This window comes from Meleagris gallopavo, chromosome Z (genome assembly GCF_000146605.3).
Source record: "Meleagris gallopavo isolate NT-WF06-2002-E0010 breed Aviagen turkey brand Nicholas breeding stock chromosome Z, Turkey_5.1, whole genome shotgun sequence".
NCBI lineage: Eukaryota > Metazoa > Chordata > Aves > Galliformes > Phasianidae > Meleagris > Meleagris gallopavo.
Genome location: NC_015041.2, coordinates 29130700 through 29142623, shown reverse-complemented (window position 1 = coordinate 29142623; position 11924 = coordinate 29130700).

Below are 11924 nucleotides of genomic sequence, written 5' to 3'. Positions count from 1 at the left end.
GACCAGATCACAGTTCCCAGGTGCCTGAGCTGCTCTCCAGGCAGACAGAGCGGAACTGGACTCAAAACCACTCGCCTCTTGAACATCGGGCTGCAGAGACCCACAGGCAGCCCTGAAGATGCTGCAGAAGCCTGTCCAGGCGGCTAGGGGCAGCCCAGAGGCGAAGCTGCTTCTGGTTACCACGTCGGGCCCAGAACATCAACCGCTGGCCCCACTGATGTTGCAGGAGCAGCTGTGTGCAAGCTCCAAATACTGTTTAAAGTCATCAGAGTCCATCTGGCTAAAACTTACTCCTAATCTGAAATTTTAGCATTATGATTTCGCACACTTAAAATGGGTCTCATATGAAAACCAACTTCAGACTTCCTTTGAAGGTCCTACTATATATTCGCAGAAGTAATCCTCCATTAATGTAATGTCCTTGTGATGGGAAGTTGAGAAGATCTGAGTTTAAAACCGGACATGTAATTAGATAGTCCAAGGTTCGTACCTCATACCACAGCTGTCAGATCAAGCTATAAAAGCAAGCTTGTAATTTAATTTCTGAAGAGAGCTAGACAGGTTTCGCTATCTAATATTTGAAAATTCAGTCTAACAATTATGCCATTTATAACTGTTTTAATGTCAGATGTGATTACAGAATCCATCCAACCCCCTAATGTTACATCAATTGTTTAAAATCAATAAACACATTTTGAAAGGCATCTGAGATGTGGGAAGCATGTTAATGTGACATCTGTCATGCCAGTAAAATGGTAACAAAGAATTATCTTTATGAAAAGCATTCAAACTCTTCCTCAGCGGAAGACATCCTGGTCTCCCAAAACAAACTACCCAGGTCAAGATGCAACCAGAGTTAAAACTCCTGCTTAGCCAGGTAGATCTCTCTGGCTGGACTGTGTTAGTACACTACCCCTTCAAAGGACCAAACCATCACCTTCAAGTAGCACACATTTTTTTTATATAAATGATTATGTAATGAAATATACAACTACTGTAGTCACACTGGACTTTATGACAAACAAAACAAAACTAACCAACCAAAAACCACAAGCCACAGGAGATCAGCTTCAAAATTAATTGTGAAGGTCCACAAACTTTACAGACATCATAGAGAATTCAGCAGCAAGAGCTTACAGGACCACTGATAAAACAGTAACTAATACAGCTCTTGAAAAACTTGGAAAATACTATTTCACTAGTGTTCTGGAAGAAGTTGTTGTACTCTTCTCTACTACAACTGTATACTCTATCCTCTACTCAGATGCTATTAATTTACTAAGAGAAGTATATATATATAAAGTGCCTTTATATATATATAAACTGCATTTATTTTGAGAGAGTAAAGTATTGCTATAGCAGAGAGCAAACAGTTACTGTAAGTCTGCATAAGCTATTTTACAAACACTGCTCATGGGAAAGCTGCTTTTGCTGGGAAGAGTGTACAGCAGCCCTGGCTACAGATGGTATCACATACAGACGGCATAACACATCTAGAGCCAGCTGATCCATGTTTCAGACTACAAAGAGCATGTGTAGCTGCTGTTAACTCATTTATACTGGGATCCTTACTGCTGTTAAATGTCACTGAAGCTTGAGCACCTTACAGAGGAGATGAACAGGTGCTGCCCACCATGAGCTTCTAATTTTACACTGAAGATAACACAAGTAAAAATTTAAGACCAACTGTTTTCAAAGTAATCAATTTAATTTGATCTAATTTTGCCATCAAGTCTAATCAGTATCGATCCTTGTTCAAGACCCTAGCCCCAAACTTTTCCTTCTGAGCCCACTGAGGAAAACTGCAACAAATGCTCAAATTTCAGATGTTTGTATGAAACACGTTTCACATCTGCATATGGATAACTACACAGATATCCCAGAAGTAACACAAGGAATTTTAAACAAGTTCTTTCAAAATAAGTCAACAATTCACAAAAGTAAACTTTCTTGAGCTAACTAAAACCATTAAATGCTTGAGTTCGCACTATAAATTCCCACCTTTTCCCTCCCCTTCAGCTCCCCCTCCCCTCCACTATTTAGTGTGGATTTTAATCATCTGTCACCTTAAGAAACTGCCGTGAGCCATAGTTCTGCAGGATTTTCAGACAGACACAGGCTGCACTGATGAGTGTTCATATCCCTAGAATCATAGGATTGTTTCAATTGGAAGGGACCCTTAAAGGTCACCTAGTCCAACTCCCTGAAATGAACGTTCACAGCTAGGCCAGGTTGCTCAAAGATTGGAACTCAGTAACTTTTATCCTTTAACATTCAGCAGATAACTCTCAAACTACATGATATCTGCAACCATCTAGATTTTATGAGCTGGAAAATCTTAAAGACTTGAAAATAACTACTTAGATCAAATTTATTTCTTTGATTTTTTTGTTTGAGTATATTCTTTGCAGGAGCAGAATTTATTCCCCATGATCACCTCAGAAACAGAACTACTTCTGACAAACATGGTTTGGTGGGATGTCTATTTCTTACCAGCTCTTTTCTTACACAGAATAAAATGCTTTGTTCTACTCAGCAATATTATTTCCTCTTACCAACATGTGACTCTACTTCGTAACTTCTCTTTTATGACATCTTTCTACCACAATCACATTTGCTTTATTCTCTCACATTACTGTTTAATTCTACAGTGCCACATTTCTCTGTGGTATCAATATTAGGAGTGCTACAGAAACCCCTATTGAGTATATTCTATTTCTGTCCCACTCTTATTCCTCACCTCCAAATATCTCCAGCAGTTTTCTCTGTTGGTCATCTCTTAATGACCACTCTCCTTCCTATATAAATGGCAGCAACTGCACTGCTAGTAAGAACAAGCAGCTATCTTGGCTCTGCATTATACCAGGGGAGCAGAGTGCACAGATACTGATGATGAGCAAAGACTTTCCTTAACAGTTTCCACTATAGGTTTCAGATAAGCAGGTAAGCAAGGACAGGTTCCAACCTAGCTCTCCAAGACTAAGGGAAAAATCCAAGGATGCAAAATAAAGACATAGGTATAGGTCTTATTTTTGTTGTTTTTGTTGTTTTTCTTTCCATCTTCAAATAAATCCAGAAAAACAGCTTTTGAGACGCTTCTCACAGATTTACACACCAGAAATACTGGTCATTGAACAATCTAAACTCTACCTGGACGGTTTCCTGAGGACACACTGGAAGGATTTCAGACTGCCAGATCTGATCTCATTTGCGCACACACGTAAGACTCCTAAGTCAAGCAAAACTTGCTTCTGTATCAGAAAGCAAGACTTAAGTCTCAGTTTTTGCCCTGCCAGCATTAGCCATGAGAATTTAAGTTCCATTTTACAGTAGACCTGTGGATATTTGTGTTGCAACATGATACTCAAGTGGCCTCTCATGTAAAAGAAGCAGACAAACAAACAAAGAAAACCCAGCAGTTTTAAGTAACTGAAGTGAAAATGACAGAAAATGAGCATTCATAGTATAAGATCCACTAACATATGAAGTGGCATTAAAGAGCACCCACTGCTCAAAGGAGAAAAAATATGCTTTGATTCTGTGCAGTAACATTTCATTCACTTCAACAAAACGTGAAGCTCGTTTACTGACTCTTCACACACAGAATCGTAGGGGTTGGAAGGTACCTCCAGAGATCGAGTCCAACCCCCAGACTTCTTTAGAAGTGGGACATGTTCAATAAGCAAAATTGTTACCATTCAATTAACAGCATGCAGTAATATCCCAAGTTGCAGGTTCTATTTTCATGACTTAAGGTTTATTTTCTGTCCTCAGTGAAAATGATTAAAAGCTTAGTTTGACCAACAACAACAACAACAAAAGCTGCTGTGTATTCTATAAGTTCCTTAATATTCACTAGATTATTTGTATGCAAAACATGTCACTAGACTCCAGAGTATACTACATGTTAAGCAGCATTCTTCATGATCTGCAGAGACTGTAATCCTCCTCCAATGCATTAGGAAAAGGCTTTTCACCAGATGGTTGGCAGGCCCTGAAACAGGCTGCCCAGGGCAGTGGCCATAGCCCCAAACTTTAAATAGTTCAAAGAGCATTTGGACAACACTCTCAGACATAGGGTTTGAATTCTGGATGGACTTTGGTGGAGCCGATGGACTCAATGATCCTTGTGGGTCTCTTTCTACTTGGGGTAGTCTATGATTCTATGATTTCACTTTCATAGCATCACAGAATGGCTTGTGTTGGAAGGAACCTCAAGGATCATCAAGCTTCAACCCTCCTGCTACATTCAATATTAGCCCAGGCTGCCCAGGGCCCCATCCAAGCTGGCCTTGAACACCTCCAAGACAGGGCAGCCTGTTCCAGCCCCTCACCACTCTCATAGTAAAGAACTTCACCGATATCCAATCTAAGTCTTCCCTCCTTTAACTTAAAACCATTTCCCCTTCTCCTGCTATTACCTACTCTTGTAAAGAGTTTGCTCCCCTCATGTTTATAGGCTCCCTTTAGGTACTGGAAGGCTGCAATGGTCTGCAGCCTTCTCTTCTCCAGGCTGAACAAGCCTAGCCTCTTTCTCTTCTTTCAGCTCACAGAAATCTAATTTAATGTACTTGTAATATACTTACCATTCCAAGATTCATTACAGAATAAACACGAGTGTTATCCATATTATTTGTTTGGAATAAGTGAAATAAATCATAAAATATAACATTGCAAGTAAAATGCATGTGAAATACAGCAGCAATTTCCATTTGGGCTGTCAAAATAAATGAATCTTGAACTTTATTGGCATTATACACAAAATCAAGTGTACTTTTCTTTCAAGTATTCTTCAAGTGTGTGAAACAACAAAGAACAGGTGAAAAAACATGTCATATATTTTCTCATTGTCACCAACAACAGGATGTTTTGAATGCTGCTAGTAAAAACTAACATAGATCAATTTGAAACAGCACTAATATGATTTTGGCAAGATTTAAGACAAGCATCTTGTCAAATTAAGGTATGAACATGCACATTTTAAGTCATATACAATTTTAAACGACAGCTGGAATCCTTTGTAAAATTTGTTGAAGCAAGTTTATCAATGCATGCAATATATAACCTCTCTTAAAAGAGACTCCAATCAGTACGAGTTTTTTTTTAATGAAAGTTTTCTGGCTTTATGCCTGTTGCTCAGCACATTCATAGCTTGTGTTTTGCCTGGATTTAAGCACTGCCCCCTTGAGCAAAAGTGCATTAAAAAAGACCATACTTAAATTCATACTACCCTCTTTTCCACATCAAGTTTAATTCTGAAGATCTGCTAATACTCTGAAACAACTTAAGCCCCAACCACCACATAAGCTATAATAAGCAGCATTAACCTAATCTTACATATCCCTCCACCCTGATTTTAGATACTGAAGTAAGAGTAGGTCACTTAAGCATGTTAAAAAAAAAAAGCATTAATATAACCTTACGCACACTTTCCATTATAAAAATACGCTCTGTGATCCACATTTACATACTTAACTATACAAGGGTATGAACATCTCCAGTGGGATTTCAGAATAACCTAAACAGTTTTTCCATGCACGGCATGTCATCAACACTGAGTATTCTCCATCCTATGGCTTCAGATGAGGTAGATATCAGATCTGTCCCATTTGGCTTGAATGCTCCAATTACAATATATATGGCACGGAATACAGACACCATCTTCCGCAAATGAATTTGACGTTCTCCTGAAATGAATGAAATGAATGACAGCATCTAGAAGAGTATTCCTATTTATGATTACTAGCTGACATGTGGCTCCCTGTACATGTAGTTCCGTGCGGAACTACCTGCTTACACTTCTACAGAAAGGATAGCATTTAGTTTGCATTCCTTGAACACAGAATATGCTATGCTAACCACAGGCTTCCATTTCTTCCACAAGCTACAAACTGCAAAACTCTGAGCTGCAATAATTAAATTTCTTTATGAAGCTGTCCTACAATTTTTTGCTTTTACTTAAAAGCAAGTGACAAGACCAGAGATAAACAAAAGCAGTACATAAGCAGCCAAATGGAGCTAAGGTGCCAGCAACACAGATATTCTTCCTCTCGTTGGAACAAAGGAAGTCCAAGTAGTGAGGTCATAAGGTAACTATAGATTTTGACATATAAAATAGCTTCTGCAAAATGTATGAATGGAGATATAGTTCCTTCTTTAGTACTCATGTTCTTCTTCAGCACGTGTTCTATCCTTCTATTCGGTATACTATCTTTATTCAACACACTGCAAGCATTCTAATCTATCCACTAAGGCTTTGTTTTGTTCCGTGTTATGGTATGTCTACAACTGGGAGTAAATTAGTGCCTTACAGATAACAACACATGCAGGAGCATATCCATTCTTTTGCCTTTCTCTGAGTTAAGTCATCCGTTGTGTCTCATGAGAACTATAATCACCACTCATGACAAAAACTAACTGGTTAGCAGTAACACATGACTATGAAAATGTTTAATTGCACCACACAAGAAAAATATTCCAAATATTTAGAATTCTGAATGTTGAATGCTATTAAAATTAAATCCTACACATATATAGAATTGATTTTCTCCCTGTTTTTAGTGCTAGAATTGTTATAGAATACTATGACTACATCATTTCTATGTCTCACTAAATTTAATGTCATAAATTGTAACAGAATTAGTTAATTATTAACCACTGCAGCATTTTAAAGGGTTACATGGTCTGTGGGGAGAAGACTAGTTAAAGTAGCTTTTAATTTTACACTTGCTAAGCACAATTCAAAAGACTTTCTATTCTCTACTAGACTTTAATAAATTGGAAGATAGGTAACAGAGAAATATGTCTGCAACAGCATATTGAAAGTTGTGTACATCTTTTTTGTTGATCTTATGTTGATAAAACCCAGCAGGAGGTTCTTTATATACAATGAGAATACAGTGCCAGATTTTGCACTCAGCAGCATACACATGAAATCATGTCATTATTCCCCTGAAGAGAGAATCTGAACAACTGCATCAAAATGAACACTTCTACATGCTCTTAATATCAAAAACACTTAATCAACACTCACTGTCTGTTATTCCAACCTTGTCCTTACTAAAGCAACAAACATGAACATGTGCAAACCTCAACCGTTCAGAAGCAAATAAACTGAATCACCAGTACACCAGCAAATATAAACATTCTTTGTTGAACTATGCAATCTAAGAACATACAGAAACAAAATGACATTAATCATGAAGATTAATAATGAAATAATTGCAAAGTTAAGCGGGATTTGTCACAATAAATGGCTTCTTTTATACTTTAGCTAGCAGCAAGGTATTTTAGAAACCCGACAGGATCCAATCATTATACATTATTGTTGCTATAAGTCCCTCAGTACAGCTGCTACCCTTGTGTATTAGAGCAGATATGAAACACAATCTTTAATCAGCTTTCTTTTAATATGTTCGAGTGGTGAAGTAGTACATAAAAATATAATCATTGCTCTCCAAGAGACTAAATATGACTGATATACACAGACAAGGCGGTTTTTTGGTTTTCCAAGAATACAAATCTCAACTGAACAGAAGCTTTGTCTTGTAACCAAACTGCTTTATTAATCCTCACCTCAAAAAACATCCACCTATGATCAGCATGATCTCTGTCATAACATTACAAGTTCAGGCTTGCTTGCTTAAACTAAGGGCTTAGCCTAGTTCCCGGATACATTATGACTCCCTGCTATCATCAATAGATGCTACAACATTGTAAGAAAATGCCCCACCTTGCTCAGTTTCAAAGTTTCAGCACATAATGCAAAATTGCCCCATGACATAAGCAAATTAGGTGAAGATTCTAAAGAGCATTAAAAGTCAGAGTTGTATTTAAGGCCAAATACAGTATACAGCAAGTATAAAAGAACACACGACTTTTCATTCAAACCCTTATCTTTATCCACAGATCATTTATCCTAATTTACACACAATGTACTAAATATTTTTGCATCAATGATGCATTGTGTAAGAGCAGACCATAGCCATGCGCCTCCTCTGCAGTGTTCAGAAAAGCATCTGTAGAGATCTATTAAGACCTATCTTATATGAAAGGCTACACATCAGTCTTACACAGTTGCATTTCTACTGTTATTAAGTTTTGTGGTTTTTTTGTTTTTTTGTTTTTTTTTATATCCAGGATAAAGCTAGGAAAACCTGATTGCTCAAGATTCTATCAAATATAATAAGTTTGGAATAGCAGCAAAGAAAAGGACACAAACTGTAAAGGGTACTTAGGCTGGGGACCTCAGAGCATCAAAACACTAGACTACAATGCAAATTTGTGTTGATATGCCTGTTCTCTGCAGGTGTGCAAAAGGGTGATCCCAGAAGAGAAAAAGAAAACTAACATGTACAGAGTGTGATATTGACTTTGGAAGGTTGAAATGAAGAAAATAAAGATCTTCTTTACCTCTGCAGTGTGTATTAGCAATAAAGTACAGTGCTACATAACATTTGTAACTAAACTAAAAAAAAAAAATCAGTTTCTAAGAAAGCTCATTTTTTATATATTGTGGATTTCAATTTCTATTCCAAATCTCCAATAAAACATAAATGTAAGACACTCTGAGAAAAAACAAGAGAGCAGAGACTACTTCATGCTCCATCCTGAGTCTGTAGTCTCAGGTCTTACTCTTCGGTGGAGTGAATCGTTATCTGAAACAGAAACTTCCACCAGATACTGCTTTCATCACCTTTCACAAGAAAATGAAGCAGTCCTGTTTGACTGCTATGACTTAATAACCAGACTGAACCACAGTTAATCATAATATTGAAATGAAAATATCCAAATAGTCCAATAAGAATACTGTCTCAAAACATACAGAAATTCAATTTTGCTGCCTAATCATTTATAATCAGATGTGTACAGAAGGACAAAGAGTCTAAGAAGTGGTGGCATGTGCTAGTTTGGGTTGATAAAGACCCAAAAGTATCTTAACTTTATCTACAGTTAAGAGAGCACATTCCGATGTAAGTGCTGATGAATCAGTGTCTTTGGTATTTAACCTTCAAACGTGTAATTCAGCCCAATAGTTTAATTGGGCCCAATTAGTTTAATTTATAACAGGCAGACAAAAATCCAAATCAGTGAAGACAACAGACTTTGGAATAACCTTCCACTTTGAAAGATCTGTTGTATTTATTTAGCTACTATTCATAAACTCTTATTTCACTCGTATTATGGATTTTTATGCAACCTAATTACTCATTTACAGTGATGGAAGAAAGCAGTGTTCTTAACTAGAGTGTTTACAGTAGATTTACTAATTAATTAGAATTTTGTAGTTTGTTGTTTACTGAGGAGAGGTTCTTCCACCTATTTTTCTTTCCCCTTGGGTGGAGCTGAGGGCAGAGAATCACATACACTGTTACTATCAATTATTTATCATAGGAAAACAAACATACTAGAATTACTAAAATATGGATATTGGCAGGTTTTGCAATAATTTGTGACAGGACAGTTTCTGGGGATCAACAGAAGAAAATAAAATAGAGCATAACAGAACAGTTGGAAGCAGCCTTCAATGATCGTCTTGTCCAACTGTCTGAACTCTTCAGTGCCAACCAAAAGTTAAAACATATTATTGGGGGCAGTATCCAAATGCCTCTTGAACACCGACAGTCACAGAGCATCAAGCAGGTCTCTACAAAGCTCGTTCCAGTGTTTAGCATGCCACGTATATTCTTAGTTAAGAATACAGTGCTAGTAAAACTTGCAGAAGTATTAAAAATGAATTGGGAAACTAAATTTGATTATGTTCTCCACATACTAATGAGAAAACAAAACTTACAACCATATCTCAATACCCACTTTTTGGTAGAAATTTATTTTTAGAATATGCACTTTTTAAATTCCAAGTTTAAAATTGGATTCTCTTTTTGATGCAAAAAGCAACTCAGATTAATATCAGTTATTCCCAAAGATCAGGGAAACAATTATGTTCTGCAAGTTTTTATTTGTTCTCTCTGGAACCAAAAGGAGCAACAAAAGAGCTAGTCTTCAAATATTGCAAGACTGCTTCAGAAAAGGAAGAGAACAATCCATTCTCCAGATCCATGACATGGAAGATGGAAAGTAATCAGTTTTAGTCAAGGAATTATTTAGGGGTAGACACTAGGAAAAAAATTATCCATAGAAATAATAAAGCACTGGAAAGCACTGCTTGTGCAAGTTAAAATTTTTTAAAAATAGTTTAAACAAGTACCTATAAGGAATAATGTAAGACCTTGGTTCCATTTTAGGGATAGGAATATGCAACAGATGATCTCTTAATGTCCCTAGTAGCCCTGCTTTTCTACGATTGATAAATGCCCCTGTGACCACTTATTTTGAGTGGAGCCGCAAAGACTTTTTACCTGTAGCTCTGCTTAACTTTACCTTAAAAGATATAAAAATATTGCACTTTGGACAAATTCATTTTGTTCCCAAAATGAAATAAAGTTAAAAATGAAGACTTTTTTTCCTCTGGAATGCAAATTTCAGAATACGGTATGCTTAATATGGGTACAAGTTACTGCAGCCATTGCACTATTGTTCCAAAGGCAAAAAGATCTCAAGCGTACCGCAGAAAATCAAACCTCCTCAAAAGGCTGAAATTATCATCAGTTCCACTGCATAGCCAGCATCTGTTTTCATATAAAAAAATAAAGTGTTTGAATTAAATGTTATTGCACCATCAACTGTTTTTAAAATATCCCCCACGAAGTCAAATATTAAATTATTTTTATCAAATAAAATATAAGGTCTTTTTAAAGTATCAAGTAGATACAGTATATGAGCCATAAAGAAAAAGAACAGTCTAAAGAAATAACATACATCAAATCAGAGATGTCAGAAAACAATCACTAGGTTGCTTCTTTTTGAAGATTTAAAAAACATTGCAAAAAGATTGTGCAGACTATTGCATGCATTATATGCATGAAATGCATTCCTCCTCATTCAAGGTGTTGAAGCAGGTGACACTTTCAAGCTGTCGAGTGCTGCATGAATCCTGAAGTGCAATCTGGACTCCATAGAGTATTCTTTGTAGTTGTTTCTGCAAATAATAAAGTTCTTTTATTAGTTGAATTATTTTTACCTCATATATCGACTGAAATACCAAAGTTAAAAGCCTTCACTCATTTCACAGGAAACAGAGGTTGATAAGCAGATGAATTACAATCTTCTAATGGCATTTAAGGCTATCTCTACAAACGGAGCAGAGACTTATACCAGTACTAACAATTACATTTCCTGCTAAACTGCATCCATGTCTTAACATGTCTCTCTCAGTTTGATCATTCAGCAGTCCTTCCAACTACATAAGTTGGCTGTGAAAACACACACTAGAAAAATACAGAAAAGGAAAACTATAAGCTGCAAATATATTCTCAACTTCAGAACAGAACTCAGCCAGTGTAACAAAACAACAAAGAAATCAAATTATGTAAGCAAAACCAAATCAAAACAAAAACAAAAAACTATTATGTTTCTAGCAGGCATTTTACAAGACTGTTCTTTCACAGAACTGCTGCACAACTGGTTCATTTCCCTACTCACATTAGGGGCGAATTACATTCCTTCCTGTGCTCAATATTTGAAATGAACATGCTGCACTCTGGTAAATTCTGTTATCTATGCTCTTCTGCAATCAAATTTAAAAAGAAAAAAGTAGGTGGTCAGAATTGTACTAGCATTTAACCTATTCCCAATAACATTTTTACTGCAGCAGATGCAAGGCCCACAGCTGCTCTCCATGACAAAGCTGGTATAGACCCTTTCTATGGACCCTCCAGCTCTAAACCACACATAGAGCAGAGTGCAGCCCTTCCCTACAGACAGCATCAGAATCTCTAAAAACTAAATTAAAATGAGATACTTTCTCTGAATATTCCGTGTTGTTCAGCATAGTCTAGTTCACTGTGCCTGAAGCAGTACAACAG